The sequence below is a fragment of the Lepidochelys olivacea genome (assembly GCF_965140295.1).
Source record: "Lepidochelys olivacea isolate rLepOli2 genome assembly, chromosome: 1".
Lineage (NCBI taxonomy): Eukaryota > Metazoa > Chordata > Testudines > Cheloniidae > Lepidochelys > Lepidochelys olivacea.
Window position 1 is genome coordinate 154,148,424 of NC_140411.1, and position 17,531 is coordinate 154,165,954.

At 45.2% G+C, this 17,531-nt stretch overlaps 1 long non-coding RNA gene across 1 annotated transcript in view; it reads right to left on the reverse strand.

Moving 5' to 3' along the window:
• Positions 1–7,864: 7,864 nt before the first annotated feature.
• The window catches only part of LOC311520733, a 42,196-nt gene continuing 32,529 nt past the window's right edge, over positions 7,865–17,531 (reverse strand). Inside the window, exon 3 of the long non-coding RNA XR_014711688.1 lies at positions 7,865–8,096. This is a non-coding gene — a long non-coding RNA (uncharacterized lncRNA). The remainder of the gene's footprint in view (positions 8,097–17,531) is intronic.

A 17,531-nucleotide genomic window follows, 5' to 3' on the forward strand; every position in this document is an offset into this window, starting at 1 on the left:
ATTCGGCTTTACTCAAACAAGTTGCAAAATGCCACAAACTGAAGTCCATGTGCAGAGGATTATTTTTGGTTTTCACGTCCCCTCAGCTGAAAGAATAAGGAAACATCTGGTCAGATCTTAGATTAAAGAGACATATGTGTAAAACGTATGCTCTGACAGTTCATGAAAGCGCTGGTGCTGCTATAAACACAACCACCAGGACTCCTTGGCAGAATACAGACCCTCCTTCTGCCTCTTGCTTGTGTTTTCTTTCCCCTTAGCATCAGGGACACTAGACTCTCTAATTAGTATGGAATACACCATTCGAAGCAGGTTTTTAGTGAGATCTCCAGGAGAATCCTGTAGACTCCTGCTCATTACACTGCCTTCCCTGGTGCCTGCCCTGGGGATCAGACCCTGATACCAGGTTCCAAGCCAGTGGTGACAGAGGAGCCCGAGGACGGCTCGGGTGTGTGCATGCATACATGGTCTCTGGCAGCATGCGCTGCTTTTCAGCATCCGCTGCCAATAAATCCATTGAGGGGTATTGATGTTGGCTGCAGCGATCCCTGCTCTCTCCTCCAAAATTAAAGGCAACAGCAGTGGTGCTGACGAATGAACAGGCCTGAAGGAATACATAAAGGAAACAAAACCCGAAAAGACCTTAAATGCCCACTGGCACCTTCAGCTTTATTGGGGTGGGATCTTGCACTTTGTGGCAGGGTCGGGGCAGAACTTGGTGTCAGTCTCCAGCCACAGATCATTATTTTGACTGATGCGATCCATTGCTGAGAATAAAGCTGATCTTCACTCTCTCCCTCCTGCTGTATTTGACTGATGCGTGTAACTCCAATAGCTACGCCTTGGCCTTGAGTCTCAGTCTGCACTTTCTGGCGGCAGAGTCTGTTGTGCTCAGCTGCAGCCCTGCTTTATTTGACACCTCTCACTAAACAATAGAATTTCTAAGTTAAGATTTATTTGTCACCAGCTGATGTTATGTGCCGCTTTCCCTAGTAACAGCTGCTTTCCCTGCTACTGCTCGGTTCTGGTCTTATTTTTATTTTTTAAGGTAGGTGGAACTGTGTGTGTGTGTGTGTGTGTTGAGATGGGGGTACTGGTTATTACAAGGGTCCACCATAGCTATGATTACATTTAGACTTTCAATGTAGCCCTCTGTTTTCATATGCTCAGACCTTTCAGAGAAATGTCAGATTGACGAGTCGTTTCTCAGAAGAGCTGAAAACTTGCATTAGTCATGGGGGAAGGAGTTATAAGCATTTTCACATCCATCAATGTGCATGGACATTAGTAACCTTGGCTAATGTTGGAGGCTATAAAACTAAGTACTATGCTAAGGACTAAATCCTGCTTGGCTCATTCACACAGGTAGTTCCGTTCACTTTCCTAGCTGGCAAATTACTGCATCTCTAGAGCCAGGAAAGAGCTTCCAGAATGGGGGTTTTCTGGCTTCCAACCCCCAAAAACAGAAAATTAAATACAAATGTGATGTATTCTTGATGTTCTGTACTGTGGTATTTAAAATGTGTGTATATAATATTGAGAGAGAAGAAACCTGTATATTTAAACAGGTTAACCATTAACATTTGTCCTGCAGTGAAGTTGCCTTCTGCTCAGTTTTGCTGGATGTCTGTGGTCTGTGCTGGTTCAGGAGAAAGGGCCTATGCATTGTTCTCCTCCAGAACAGTACGTGGATTCTGTGCTTTGCAGCTTCACGACCCATCAGGCAGGCCTGGCCATAGCTGTAGGAAATCAAACACTGGAAATGACTGACTGTGCATTTGGTCAAATTGAGGGCAATCAATTAAAAGCTGGATTTTGCATAAAGACCGGAACAGCAAGCAGACCAACTTTCCTTTGTTATTGATGTCTGCTTTTCCTTGTACACTCCACAGTACATGGAAGATGAATCGGTGTCCTCGTTTTTGTTTGGGCCCTGTCACTAGACTGCTGTATATTTGCTGTCTCGTTTGTTTCCCTGTATTGATTTTTCTATTATAAATGCTATGTGCTCCAAATTCAAACCTGAAACAGTTCAGCGCAAGATCCAAACGTTGCAGCTTGGCCCCATCTTTGATTGGTATGCCTTTTTTTAAAAAAACACCTTTTATTTATATTGCCCGTGCCGTTCTGTATTGCCGAACCTCCAGCTAAAAGGGCAAATGAACAGCTGCCTTCAGAGAACAGGTCATTCTTCGGCTCAGTCTGTGGGGAGCTGTCTCTCTCTGGCAGGAACAGTAGTTTCCTTGCTGGAGCCTTCCCTTGGCTTTTGACAGCTCTGAGTTTGGCATGCTGAAGTCTGCTCCTTTTCTGCCAAAGCAGCCCACTGCTTCTCTGCTCTGCTATGCAGCAGAACAATGTTCACAGTTTAATTAATGTGAAGAATGCCAATACAATTTCTGCATAAATGCTGGGCAGCTTTCATGTAACTCCTCGAGGGAGAATTTTTTTTCAGGCTATGGAAATGCTGTTTACAAGCACGGTTTCCTCTGTGCCCCCTCTCCCTTCTCTCTGCCCCAGTAGTGTATGCTTGATTTGTTTCCAATTTGCAGTAAGCCTGGTGTTATATTAGTGGCTTTGCTTCATGTATGTAGTAGGAAGTGCACTTTTTACCTTGTCTGTCAACCATATGATTTATGGGGACAGCTCCTCCATACCTCATCCCTTAGAATTCAATGGGACTTTGGGTAGACAGAGGATTAGAGAATCAGGCCAGACCCTGCTGTTTTTATCCTAGGCAAACTCCCATGGAAGTCAGGACAGCAGCTGTAAGAAAGTAAGTAGTACAAGCTCTTCTTCAGACAGCTCTAATAATATGGGCTGTCTCTCTACAACACCCCTCCCCCACTCAATTGGGTATTTTAATCAAGCAGGAAATTTGAACCAACAAAGAATCACATCAGGTGGCCTTTTAAGTTCATTTCAGTCCAAGTTGTGTCTTCCTCTCTTGCTCTGATTGAAGGGTGATGCTGAATTAAGGGTCATCTCTGCCTGGCATCGCAGCTTGCAGTGAAGGAATCCCAGAGGGGATTTGGCCCACCAGCAGTCCCAGTCTCTCCCCACCACTCCCTCCGCAATAGGATTCGTCTGCCCAAAGGAGAAGGGAGGTTGGACTGCAAACATCTTCCCTGTGATTCACCTGCTTAGGGGAGGAAGTGGGTCTCACCAGCCTCCTCTCAAATTTCCTACCAATCAAGGGCTGTTTGGGCCAAGATGCTGAAGCTGACTGATGGGGTGCCAGGCCACCGAACTGGATCTGAATTCTGATCCCAATTCAGCAAAGCATTCGCTTAACTTTAACCCTGTGCGTAATCCCATCCCTCGCTAACAGCGCACTTCAAATAAGCACTTAAGCTCTTTGCTAAGTCAAAGCTTTTTTTCCGAAGAGGAAGAGGGCGTTGCTGGGCTACCATCAGCCTCTCCAGAGATCCTGCTTGTCTGGGTGAGGAGGTGTCATACTGGGCTGTCTATGGCCTCCTTGGGGGAACCTGTTACTGGCGGTGGGCGGAGTTCTTTCAGCACATATCTTCTCTTTCCAAAATCTGGTACTGGGCTTATTCTACATGCTGCCCCAGCCTCTAACCTTTTCACAGATGAGCAAAGTGCAGGAAACAGAGAAATAATCAATTTCTGATTAATGTAAAAGTAAAACCAAATGATTTTGTAAATGCAGGTCCCTCCCAGGCTACAATAATCTCGCTGTAGTTTAACGTAGCTGCAAAGTCTGGGGAAATGAAAGGGCCATTAATTATTTTGCAAGCGGAGCAACTATGATAAAAATAGCTGTGCCATTTTCAGATGGATCAAGGAGATAATGAGAAGCTGTTCCTTCAAAAATAACAGACTAAAACAAATCTAATCTGACTCGAGGCAGGAGTCCACCGATCCTACATGCTGCTCTTTGGGTGTGAAATACACGCCTCTGCAAAGGGCCAACACAAGCCCTATGCACCACTTGCACCCTACTTTGAGAGATCCCGTGGGCCTTAAATAGTGCAGGGACCTTGCTCTGGCCCTCTGCACAGGGGTGAATTTCACCTCAAGGGAAAGCCTTGGAGTATTTTACAGAGGTTAATATTAGTGTAAACATTTTCAGCTACAGAAAAGCAGCTGATCTTAACAAGTTACATTCACTGTAGGCAGTGAGATACTGTCTGGGACCTGGGGTGAGTGCTGGACTGTGCAGATGAACACAGCCTGTATGTATAGGTTTTGCCAGCGGCATTGCTTAACATTTGATCCAATCCTGCAGGCCTTATTCAGGCAAAGCTCCCATTGCAATCAGTCCTGCCTGGCTCGGGAGTGCAGGATCAGGCCCACAACGTCTAGCCAGAAAGAATTGGTTCTCCGCACCGTTTAGCCCACCATTTCTTCACACCAGCGTCAAAGTGGAGCTCTATCATCAGGGCAGGGGGGAAGCCTGGATGGAACCTGTTTGCAGCCCATTAGTACTGTGGTTCTCAAGCAGAGGTACGTGTACCCCTGGGAGTACGCAGAGATCTTCCAGGGGGTGCATCAGCTCGTCTAGCTATTTGCCTAGTTTTACAGCAGGCTACATAAAAAGCTCTAGCGACGTCAGTACAAACTAAAATTTCATACAATGACTTGCTTATGCTGCTCAAAATACCATACACTGAAATGTGAATACAATATTTATATTCCAGTTGATTTATTGTATAATTATATGGTAAAATGAGAAAGGAAGCAATTTTTCAGTAATAGTGCGCTGTGGCACTTCTGTATTTTTATGTCTGATTTTGTAAGCAAGTCATTTTTAAGTGAGGTGAATTGAAACCGAAAGGGGTACAGTAGTCTGGACGGGTTGAGAATCACTGCTCTAGGGGACAAGACACTGGACTGGGAACCAGCAACAGGGGTTCTACTTCTGGCTTGGTCACTAACTAGCTGTGACACCTTGGGCAAGTCACTTCACTTCTGTGTCTCTGTTTCCCCTGACCCCGTGTCTGTTTACACTGTAGCTTTTCAGGGCAGACACGGTCATACTATGCATATGTCCTGTGCCTAGCACAATGGGGTGATACAACAGTATGCTAATGAGCTGTGGCAGGGCTTCCCAACCTCTGCGTCTAGTCTCTGCCAGCTGCGGGGGAAGGATGGTGAGATCTGCCAGTGAGCCAAAGCCCACCTGCCTCTCTTTGGGGGTCAGTGTCCCAAGATCGCTAAGCTGGAGAGTCAGTAATATTTGACAAAAACAACGAGGAGTCCTTGTGGCACCTTAGAGTCTAACAACTGTATTTGGGCATAAGTTTTCATGGGCTAAAACCCACTGCATCTGATGAAGTGGGTTTTAGCCCATGAAAGCTTATGACCAAATAAATTTGTTAGTCTTTAAGGTGCCCCAAGGACTGACTCCTCGTTGTCTTTGCTGATACAAACTGACACGGCTACCACTCTGAGTAATGTTTGAATTATTGGCATTAACAATTCTCAACAACAGCAGTTGCCACTTCTGAGTGTTTGTGTTCCGCAGCAAGGTGGATAATTTTCCCTATTTCAGCCAGTTACTCCTAAAATGAGAAATCCATAATTATACTGGCTGTGATTTTGACACTGATTGTGCTGGCTTATTACCAAGTTAAAAATAATTGAAAGACAGCAAATCACGGTACCATGCACACAGAGTTGTGTAATACGTAGTCAGCACTGTGGTAAATGAATGACTTCACATTTGAAGTTCAGGATTCACCTGGACACTGTAATTATACCATCACTGATTTAGAGTTATTGCAATATGGAAATATATCATAAAAATTAGATCTTGATGCGTGGATGTATAGATTACAACGCTGCCTTTTACGGAGAGAACGTGCTCCCTCCTACAGATGTGCAGTATCCGGTGAAGTCTCTGCAGGCTCTTCCTACCTGCTGGACTAAATTTGGAAGACAAATATGTTGGCTCCTCCTTTGGCACATCACATTGCGCTGATTTTTGCCACAAACAGCCAATGTGTTATGGTGATCAGCTTTCATTGTCCTATTGTCGTTTTAGATGTTTGGTTCCTGCAAACTGATTCAATCCGTGCCGTGAAAAGGTAGGAACTGGGGAAAAGCTTTAAGCTTTGGGCTCTGCTCTGCATTAGCAGCAGTAAAGCTGTTGCTCTGCTTTCAGCCACAGCTATTCATACACCTAAATGACACTGAACACTCCTTGCTATTTTGGAGCTCTTGGATGTGTATATGTCGACATATATGTTGAGAACATAAGAAGAGAAGAATGGCCATACTAGGTCAAACCAAAGGCCCAGCTAGCATACTTTGTACAAAATGTATCATAATCCTGTAACGGGGTGAACATAAGGATATAGACTGTCACTGGCTGTCACAGTGAAAAGCTAATCCCCAAAAGTACCCCAGCTCAGCTAGAGTGAAAATCAGCATTGTGCAGGGGGGGCAGCACAAGACCTTTGCACCACTTATGGTCACCTAACCCATACAGTCTTGCTGTTTTCCACTCTTCAAGGTCCTACCACAGATGTTCATATGCTTTGATTGGACTGGCCATTGTACGCCATTATTCGTTTTGTAATCCAATTTGTAAATAAATCATCATCTGATCAGGAAAACTGATTCGTGCTCTCATTGATTATTAGTATTTCTAGGCCCAAAATTCTTTGTGAATCTTTTTTTAATTGTAGCCAAACTTACTCTTTAAATACTCCATACGCATCTTATTCCAAATAGTATATATTGAATCCATCTGTATGTCATCTGAGCTGTGAGTCCTGACTTCATCACATCCTTCTCAATTTACCTGGATACAACTTTCAGCAACGACAGGGCCAAACCTGTCTTCCATCACTCACCTGGGGTCAAAGTCACCTCTGTGCAGGGAGCCAATATAAGCCCTATAAACCACTTAAGTCCTAGTTGCATGGAGTTCTACTGAAGTCTACGAATAACTGGCATGAATAGAGAGAGCAGTATTTGGCCCATTTATATTTGAGGCAACTTGAAGGGATGTGATTTTGAAAGTCAAGTCTAGCACCAGATCAATATCTAACCCTCTTTCCTAAGAAGAAGATTAGTTTAGCCTCCTTGGCTTTCCCCCATTTGTGATTTGTTCCTGTTGCTAAACTGAATCACCTAGATATTCCTTTTCTTGTTCTGACTAAGAATTACAGACATTACTGCATGAAAAGGAAATCAAAAATAGCTTTACGGGACCAATTCAGTTTAAAAAAAAAAAGTTATTGGCAATTAGCACAGATTTTTTTTAAAAAAAAGTAATTAGCCCTCTTGCCCTGAGAATGAATGAATACTTTTCATTGCACCCTAAGGGATTGTCAACCCACTAATAATCCATTTGAGATTAATGTGATTCTAAAACTGCATTGTGAAAATGCAGGCTCCAAAATGATCACAAACAGGCAATCTTGCAGCAATGAACATGGGCTGAAATTGCTTCCAGAATGAAGGGCCATTAATAATTTCAGATGGGTTAAGTGTAATAAAAGGAACTGTTCATTCATTAAGTGTGAATTCAAAAGTGGGTGGAGTAAAACACACACAAAAAGTCGCAAAGCCTAATTCATCCCTGATGTCAGTGGATGTAATAGCCCTGAAGTCAGTGCAGTTGCCCATGTTCTCACCTGTGAAATGTGTACGGTAAAACACGCCTGTGAGGCGACTAACTCCCAGGCATGTCAATTGCCCCTGACTTGGGTGCATTCAACTGCCATGGTCAAAGGGGTTCTATATAACACATGGGAATCCCTGAAAACCCCTCAGAGCATGCAGCTCATTTAAATGACAGGAAAGCAACAGGAGACAATGGGGTTTTCCCCATCACACGGTGCTTGACATTTTTTATTATATGTAAGTACATACAAAAATCACATCCCCTAATTTACAGCACAGTTCCTGTAAAGGTTTCTCTCCAGCAAAGTTCTATTTTCATGGGGCTGAGAAGGGGGATGGGAAACAGCCTCAGGAAGATACTCCACACGTGCTGAGAGTCGTTATGTATGGTGAACGTTCTGTATTCTCTGACAACCCATTCATGTTTAGCATGATTGTCGTCTTTCTCCTTGGCAGTGTAAGACGCAGGATAAACAAGTGTTCCTTGTCAGAGTAAAGCTCTAGAAAAGAAAGAACAGATCAAAAGCATTTCCCTCCCAGAGCGCATCCCCTCCCACTCAGTGACATTCAGAGTCAGCCTCTGTTACATACACACAGACCTGCTCCAGGAGTCATGACTCAGCCAAAGCTCCAAGTCCTCTGCATGGGCTGCTGAAAGTTAAGTTAAACCCTTGCTGTTGTTGATGGCGGCTTGGTGCCATTTTTTAAAAATTTGTTTTGTTTTTCGTTAGGAATCAGCGAGCTAGACTAAAGCACCGAATAGTCACTGCCACCACCTTCCAAAGCGACATCCAGCAGAGTAAATCAGCCAAACAAGTGATAAATGTTATTACTTCACTTGGATTGCAATAGTGCCTAGAGGTGATGGACAACTAGGCCTCAGGGCACCATCCTGATAGATACTGTACACACACGTAATTAAAAGATGCTCTCTGTCCCAAAGACAGTGCAGTATAAATATAAGATGGGGGACAACAGGTGGGCACAACAAAGAAAGAGGAAGAGCGCTAAGTAGTAGCAAGACATGCAATTCATGTAACAAACACCAGTCATGACAATATAAAACATCTACAGGCCCCGGGAAAATGATATCCCCCAGACTGGAAATTAAAATACAGGTACAAAACAGAACTCATGACGGTGTCCTTTCTCCAGTGCTTACTATGAAGTGCTCCACAGTATGGCAGAAACTGGCACGGAGGAGGAGAGTGACAGACACAATTAGCAGCGCTCCTAGTTTGGAGCCTGAGGAGAAGAATGCGCCAGCGCATAGGGATGTGACCAGGCAGCACGAGCGTGAGGGAATGGTCCCTTTCCTATTCCTTTCAGAAACTAATCCACTGTGCTGCAGAGCCTGAGTCTTTATGAATGACAAGCATTTGAAGGTGTGGATATTTACAGTGATGGTTCCACAACCTGCCTATCACCCACCTAACAGAGAGGGATATACTTATATTCTATTACAGTCAGAAAATTTTGAAATAAATGACAACAGCTGAAAACATAATTTGTTCTACAGATGGTGTGACCGTTTCCTGGTGTGGGATATAGATAAGAATTCCAAATAGGACAGGCTGTATTAAACAGGGAACACATCCCAAACCGGTGGTTATTCTATCATTAGAGTTTACCAAGCCGGTAACAAGAGTGAGCTTCTGTATCACCATACTGGTTAACAAAGAGCTAAAACCCGAGTCCAGCCCTTGGCTCACCACTCAGACAACTGGACTTTATTATGAGAGATTACTGAAAACCAGATTAATCAGCTATTTGGTTCTTCCAATCCCAAGGGATCAGACCTTTAACCAGGTCAATATATAACTTAGCTCTTACCCAAAAATCATGCTGGTAGCCAACCCTTTAATAATGCAAAGCTAAAGGTTTATTCATGTAAAAAGGAAAGGAAAGATTAGAATAAACAAATGGTTGAAGAATCATATACATTACAATTGATTTTCAGAGATTGCAGGTCAGGACCATAGCAGGGATGGTAAATCTGCTATCTTGTAAAAAAGTCTCTCTCTAGATCACCTAAACTGGTTAGAGGCCATTCAGTCCCTTTGTTCAAAGCTTCCTTGTTAGAAATCCAGTCCAGAGATGTGAAGCAGGAAATGAACCCAAAGAAATGATGTCTCAGGCTCCCATTTATACCTTCAGCCCAGGTGCATGGAAAATTACTGGCAAAGATGGAGCCTTGGGTCACATGACATGATGAGTCACTGGGCAGCCATTTCGTCAGTGCTTTCTGAAATGTCTCCAGCAAAGGGTCATTGGGTGTGTTTTAGTCTCTTCAATGGCCCACTGTGAGAATTGTGTATCCTTAACGGGCCATCACACATAGTTGGCCAGTCCTGATGTAAATCTGTCTGAAGCGGTATCACCCAGGCATCAGAACACATGTTTGAGATAAAAGTACATAGCCAATATCCATAACTTCAGATACAAAGAGGATCCATGCATATAAACAGTGCAGTTCCTCGCACATCATTGCCCAGCTGGTCAGAAGGCTGACGGGAGAGAGAATGGCAGTAGATTGTCATGTGTTTTCAATAGCAGAGGACACTGACTGACTTTAGGCAACTGGTAAGATGAGACTCCCCTGCTCCAGAACAGTGCTGCCTGGTGGATATTTATCACAGCGCATCCAGCTTCTAGAAGGCCGTATGTACATCAGGAAATGGTGCTGTGTTTAAACAGGGTTTCACCTTCGAGTCAACGAGTGACGGTTTAACCCTACTTAGAGCAGGTTTTAACCATACCTGTCTGACACCCCTGGTCTACACTGACCACAAAGTTGTGGTCAGCACCATGTGAGCTAGCAGGAGTATTAAAAATCATGCTTGAACACAATCCCAGGGTAGACAATGCCTGTTAGAAATGTATCCCCGCAGCAGGCATGTCAGTCACTGCACTGCTGAGAGCTGCACTCAGACAACTTCTATGCACATGCAGGTGTTATGCCTAGCTGTGCCGATAGCCCAGTGGAGCAGCTGTCTGCCTTTCCAGCGTGGGTGTGACTGCTGATAAGCAATTCGCTTAATGCCTCCTCTGCTCCTCCTGGCTTAATTTGAATTGCTCCATCTGCATCTCCAAGGGAGGCCTTGACAGCAAGGACCAGAGGAGCAGGCAGGAGGCTGCCTTTGTTCTTTTTGCCTGATGCTGTTAATGGCTACCAGCATATCTTTAGGCAAATCATGTAATTTCCATGTGCCTCAGTTTGCCCGCCAGAAGAAGGCAAGGGGGAGGGACCGTACGTAGCACAAGGCTGCATAAAAAGGTAGGAACTGCTCTGAAATTCAAGCCCAGCTCCCAGCAGCAACAGGAGCTGCTCTCTGCCTCTCAAAAGAAGCCAGACTAACTCCAGGATCCTGAGCTGTAGCTCAGATTTTATTTATTTACTGTGCTGGTCCTCTGCTGGGTTGACTGAAGTTTGTTTAAAGAATGGAGCATGCAGCTCTCTCTGGAACAATGCCACGCTCAATAACAGTCCTTCTCTGGGCTAAGGGTTGTTGCTATACGTGTACTGCAACTTCAGGCCCAGCAAGCACCAGCGTTGGCTGTAGCAGCAGAGCTGCCGACACTGGGCTTTGGTCACCATCCCCAAAGCAAACAGCTGCTGCTGTCACTGTGTGCAACCTGTTGACGTGGTACTCAGAAGGGTAGTTTAAAACTCTGCCTGACGGGAACCACATTAATTCTTTCTCTTGGACTAAACTAAGATAGCAGCGTGGCCATTCCTCTGCAATAAACCCCAAACTAGGCTAGTCCAGCAAGTAACTGAGCTTAGACTTGTCAAAGTGCTTGGAAACACCTTAAGCTTGCATCATGCCATCTACACGCATCAGCCATCCCAGGAGCCTTCCAGAGGTTGGGCATGATGGGTAGCTGCAATAGCTGCAAAAGAGTCTTTAGCTCAGCTTCAGATGAAACTGTACATTTTGCACTGGCCTATTCCCAGTGTGGACAGGTGATGACTGCAGATGTCACTTTGTTCCCCCTGGCTCCATCTCCTAACGCAGTCCCTTCCTCTTTGGGAAGAACCAGGAGCCCCTATTCCTGAGATCATTGCTAGACACAGGGATAAGTGCTTCAAGTGCCTGAAAATCCTCCGACTAGGTGGGCAAGGCATGTTGTGCATGCACATTTCAGAAGAGTCAGGCAAACCCAATATTGGCTGGGGGGAAACTCTAATCTAACCCACTCTCAGGACAAGTAATGCAAGAAACCTAGCGGAGCTACTATAAGGTGGGTGCAGAACTGACTGGAAAACCATTCCTAGAGAATAGTTATCAGTGGTTCACAGTCATGCTGGAGGGGCATAACGAGTGGGGTCCCACAGGGATCAGTTCTGGGTCTGGTTCTGTTCAATATCTTCATCAGTGATTTAGATACTGGCACAGAGAGGACACTTATAAAGTCTGCGGTTGATACCAAGCTGGGCGAGGTTGCAAGGGATTTGGAGGACAGGATTAAAATTCAAAATGATGTGGACAAACTGGAGAAATGGTCTGAAGTAAACAGGATGAAATTCAATAAGGACAAATGCAAAGTACTCCACTTAGGAAGGAACAATCAGTGATACACATACAAAATGGGAAATGACTGTCTAGGAAGGAGTACTGCGGAAAGGGCCATGAGAGTCATAGTGGACCACAAGCTAAATATGAGTCAACAGTGTAACGCTGTTGTAAAAAAAGTGAACATCATTCTGGGATGTATTAGCAGGAGTGTTGTAAGCAAGACACGAGAAGTGATTCTTCCACTCTACTCTATGCTGATTAGGCCTCAACTGGAGTATTGTGTCCCGTTCTCGGCGCCACATTTCAGGAAAGATGTGGACACATTGGAGAAAGTCCAGAGAAGAGCAACAAAAATGATGAAAGGTCTAGAAAACATGACCTATGAGAAGACTGAAAAAATTGGGTTTGTTTGCTCTGGAAAACAGAAGACTGAGAGGGGACAAGAGAACAGTTTTCAATTACGTAAACGGTTGTTAGAAGGAGGAGGGAGAAAAATTGTTCTTCTTAACCTCTGAGGATAGGACAAGAAGCAATGGGCTTAAATTGCAGCAAGGGAGGCTTATGTTGGACATTAGGAAAAACTTCCTCACTGTCAGGGTGGTTAAGCACTGGAATAAATTGCCTAGAGAGGTTGTGGAATCTCCATCACTGGAGATTTTTAAGAGTAGGTTAGACAAACACCTGTCAGGGATGGTCTAGATAATACTTAGTGCTGCCATGAGTGCAGGGGACTGGACTAAATGACCTCTTGAGGTACCCTCCAGTCCTATGATTTCATACAACCCATATCCCTGTTGGAGTTTCCTTGTGTTGTCTAGGCCAGCCCTGACTGTCTGAGCGTGCCAAAGAGCCCAGCTATATTCTGAGGTTTGATATGAGTTCTAGCCGGAATCCGTCTGGTGTTACTGACCCCATGCACTGGTCCTGCAGCCAGCTATGGAGAAACTAGTACAGTGCCCTCCCTCTCTGTCTAGCCACGATTCTCCACCACTCCCCAAGTAAATAAGTAGGCTTCTGTAAGTGGATTTCTGGGTTGTTACTTTGTTAATATAGGGGTTTTGCTGTGTGGTTGACAATGTGAAGCATGCACAACAATCATTAATGAAAGGCTTTCAGTTTCAGCCCTTCCATAAGCAGATCACAGAAGCTGTGCCTTCTGGTGCCACGGTGGAATCTGGCCTCGTGCGTGGTAGCAGGAAAGTGCTCTCCCTCTCAACTAATACCTAGAACAGTGAAAGCGGGAGCACTGATTCCAAAATGACTGAGTCCTGTGGTGTTGGTCAGATGGCAGAGGGCCTTATTCTGTCCCCCTGGCTTTACACTGTGTAATTCCATTGACTTCAGTAGAATTTCTCTGATTTACACCAGTTAGAGGAGATTTGGACCCTGAGAGCCTAAATGCAGCTACTGACTGACCAGAATGTTCTTCAGAGCTATGGGCAAGACCCATTTAGCCCCATGTTCATATGCACAATGAAATTCCAAATGCTCAGGCCCCAATTTTTTTCCAATTAACGTTCAAAATATTTTGATTCCTCAATAAGGGCCAAACTTTGGGCCACCTGGGAAGTGTATTATTTGGGTTACACATCTCTGCTTCTAATGCACGCTCCCCAGCCAGCACAACAGCTTGCAGGTGCTTGACGAACCTGAGTATATTAGTAACAGTTTAACGAACTGGCCTGTAAAGTCTTTAAAGCAGGAGATGCGTAAGACACAACAGCCCCTCATGTGGCTTGTATCTTTTCTCTTTTGAGTGGATTGGTGGAACTACCCTGATTTCCCAACAAGTCAATACTCTGTATATTATATTTTATTTTTACCACGTGTACGTCAAAAAGAGAAATAAAATGCTATGCTTTGATTAAACTATGCGTATGTGACATTTTATGTATTGGATGTTCTGTATTGCTAGGAAAGTGTGTGTGTGTGTGTGTGTTAATGTACCATGTGTCATCACAACACTTAGGTGGCACCACACACACCTTTACATGTTATGCTCTGTGTTTGATGGAGGTTCAATTCATATTACTTCAATGCTTTGCTTTGTGTGATGAATGTAGTCTAACCTTCAGAGCTTAAGGTCGAAGTCACAGCTGAAACATTAGATAAAGTGTTTCTGAGAGGCACTCACCCACAGAGGAAAGCAGCAGAAGTAATAGGAGATATGCGTCAAGCATATTTTTTACTTGTTTTGGGGTCCCACTCACACAAGTGACTCCGTGGTGGATCATGGCCCCATTGTGCTAGGCACTCCCCGATATATTCCCTGTCACAATGACCATCTTCTTATCTTGCCAACTCCCTGCTTGTGAGCAAGTGGAATAGTGAGCTATATCAGAGTTCTGCACTCAAGAGCAGGGTGTCTGTCAGTTTCAATGGCACTCTGGGATTTAAGGATGGAGCCATCAGGCAGAGCTGAGGCCCAGTGTGGTGTTGCATTAGGTGCTCGCCCACACACAAGACTGTTAGATCTAATTTCAGGTCTGTTAGCTTTGATAGTGTCCCTTTCAACACCATTATAATTACGTCTGTTAGAACTCCACCTCTTTATCCCACTTAATGTATCGTGGTACTCACAATGCTGTCATACTGACAGCTGACAGATCCCCTGTCTTCACAGATATATTTCTGTTTGTTGCAGGTGTTGCTAATCTGATAATGTTGTTGCCTTTGTTGCACACACTTTTGTCTCTGCTAAGTGACAAGTAGTGGCATGTACTCTGCTTTCTGGCACTTCCCTTTCAAGCTTCTCAGTTGTACTTGCAGTTTCACCTCCTGAGTTTATCAAAGTTGTTCTCGCTCCCTTGGGCTGCGGGGCCTGCTCAATCACATGGAAGGATGTGCAATGGCATTCACAGGTGGTGATTGGCATCAGTCATACCTCATTATTCTGTCATGAAGTCAGCCCTGAAATCCATGGGAAACAAGTGCAATCACCTGAAATTGATCCCACTTTGATTCCTGTTGATTGGTTTGCCAAATCCATGACAGAAAACAAGTTGTACTAGATGCTAAACATTTGTGGGTGTACTCCTCTCATCTAAATGGCACCTGTAGAGAGTAAAGTCCATGGGGGGAACAGAGCATTCCCTCTTGCTGTACCTGGCATCTGTATAAATCTTGTTCTGACTAATGAGCCTATGTGTAAATGAGTCATGATTAAATGCACATGTAGATTCTGTTATCATCAGTGAGGATTCAACCCTGAGACTTCAGCACCAAAACCAAAGGTTTCTACAGCTTGAGCTAAAGAAGAATTCTCAGCAGCTAGGAATGAGCACATGCGCTAGCCCAGGGTCTTGGATCTTCTTGCTGTTAGACAAGCACATCCCAAGTGTCTGAAGTCCACAGCAGCATAAGTCCTACCCAGTGACCATGCTGTCTGAAAGTGTATTGCATCTCCAGTTCATTAAAAGGGCACTGGCTATCGGACTTGAACTCCTGTGTGTGCACCTCAGATACCTGGGATAAAATTGTCTAAGGGTATGTCTACGGTATGAAATTATTTCAAAATTATTCTATTTGAATTTTCGGAAGCTATTTTATACATTCGGTCTTCTGTGTCCCCACTAAAGTGTGTGAATTCGGTGGATTGCATCCACAGTACCAAGGCTAGCATTGAATGTCGGAGCGGTGCACTGTGGGTAGCTACCCCACAGTTCCCGCAGTCCCCGCCGCCCGTTGGAATTCTGGGTTAAGCTCCCAGTGCATGATGGGGCAAAAACATTCTCGCGGGTGTTCCTGGGTGTGTGTCATCAGAAAGCTAAGGCAGACAATTGTTTTGTGCCTTTTTGGTGTGCAGACGCCATACTGCTTTCAGCAGACGGTGCACCGCTGCTCTCCTGCTACTATGAATCCACCTCTCCAACTCAACTCTGCTCAGCATCATGAACCGAGCAGCACAGCTTCCACCGCCAAGTCTGCTCTCCCGCTATTGCCACGCTTCCGAGCTTCTCCATGTTGTCTGTCCTGGGCTCCCACCTCTGTGAAAGCCACAGAAGACAACCATTTTCAGCCTTTGTTTGGCTACTGTGAACCAAACAGCACAGCTTCCGCTGCCACTCTGCTCTCCTACGTTTCGCGCCCTTTTTCCAGGATTACCCGTGCAGGCGCCACAGCCATGGAGCCCGATCAGATCTCCGCTGCAGTTTTGACCATTGTAAATACCTCGCACATTATCCAGCAGTATGTGCAGTACCTGCAAAACCGGGCGAGGAAGTGACGACAGCGCGATTACTATACTGAGGAGGACATGGACACAGACGGTACAGCATGTGGCGATTGGGAGATTATGGTGCTGTTGGGCCAGGTTCGTGCAGTGGAACACCGATTCTGGGCCCAGGAAACAAGCACAGACTTGTGGGACAGCATAGTGTTGCAGGTATGGGATGATTCCCAGTGGCTGAGAAACTTTCATGGAACTTTGTGACTTGCTGTCCCCTGCCCTGAAGTGCAAAGACACCAAAATGAGAGGAGCCCTCACAGTTGAGAAGCAAGTGGCCATAGCCCTGTGGAGGCTTGCAGCGCCCGACAGCTACTGGTCAGTTGGGAATCAGTTTGGAGTGGGAAAATCTACTGTGCGGGCTGCTGTGCTGCAAGTAGCCAACGGAATCATTGAGCAGCCGCTATCAAGGGTAGTGACTTTGGGAAATGTGCAGACCATTGTGGATGGCTTCAATGCGCTGGGGTTCCCTAACTGCGGCGGGGCGATAGACGGAACGCATATCCCTATCTTGGCTCCGGAACAGCGGGGAGGCCAGTACATAAACCGCAAAGGGTACTTTTCCATGGTGCTGCAAGCACTGGTGGATCACAAGGGACATTTCACCGACATCAGCGTGGGATGGCTGGGAAAGGTGCATGACGCTCGCATCTTCAGGAACTCTGGTCTGTTTGAACAGCTGGAGGAAGGAACTTACTTCCCAGACCAGAAAATTACTGTTGGGGATGTTGAAATGCCTATAGTTATCCTCGGGGACCCAGCCTACCCCTTAATGCCCTGGCTCATGAAGCCGTACGCAGGCACCCTGGACAGAGAACGTTCAACTATAGGCTGAGCGAAGTGCAGAATGGTGGTAGAATATGCATTTGGACGTTTGAAAGCGCACTGGCGCAGTTTACTGACTCAGTTAGATCTCAGCACAACCAATATTCCAATTGTAATTGCTGCTTGTTGTGTGCTCCACAGTATCTGTAAGAGTAAGGGGAGACATTTATGGCAGGGTGGGAGGTTGAGGCAACTCACCTGGCTGCCAGTTTCACACAGCCAGACAGCAGGGCAATTAGAAGATCACAGCAGGGCGTGCTGCACATCAGAGAAGTTTTGAAAACCAGTTTCATGACTGGCCAGGGTACGGTGTGAGAGTTGTGTTTGTTTCTCTTAAAGTTATCCACCCCCTATATATATATGAA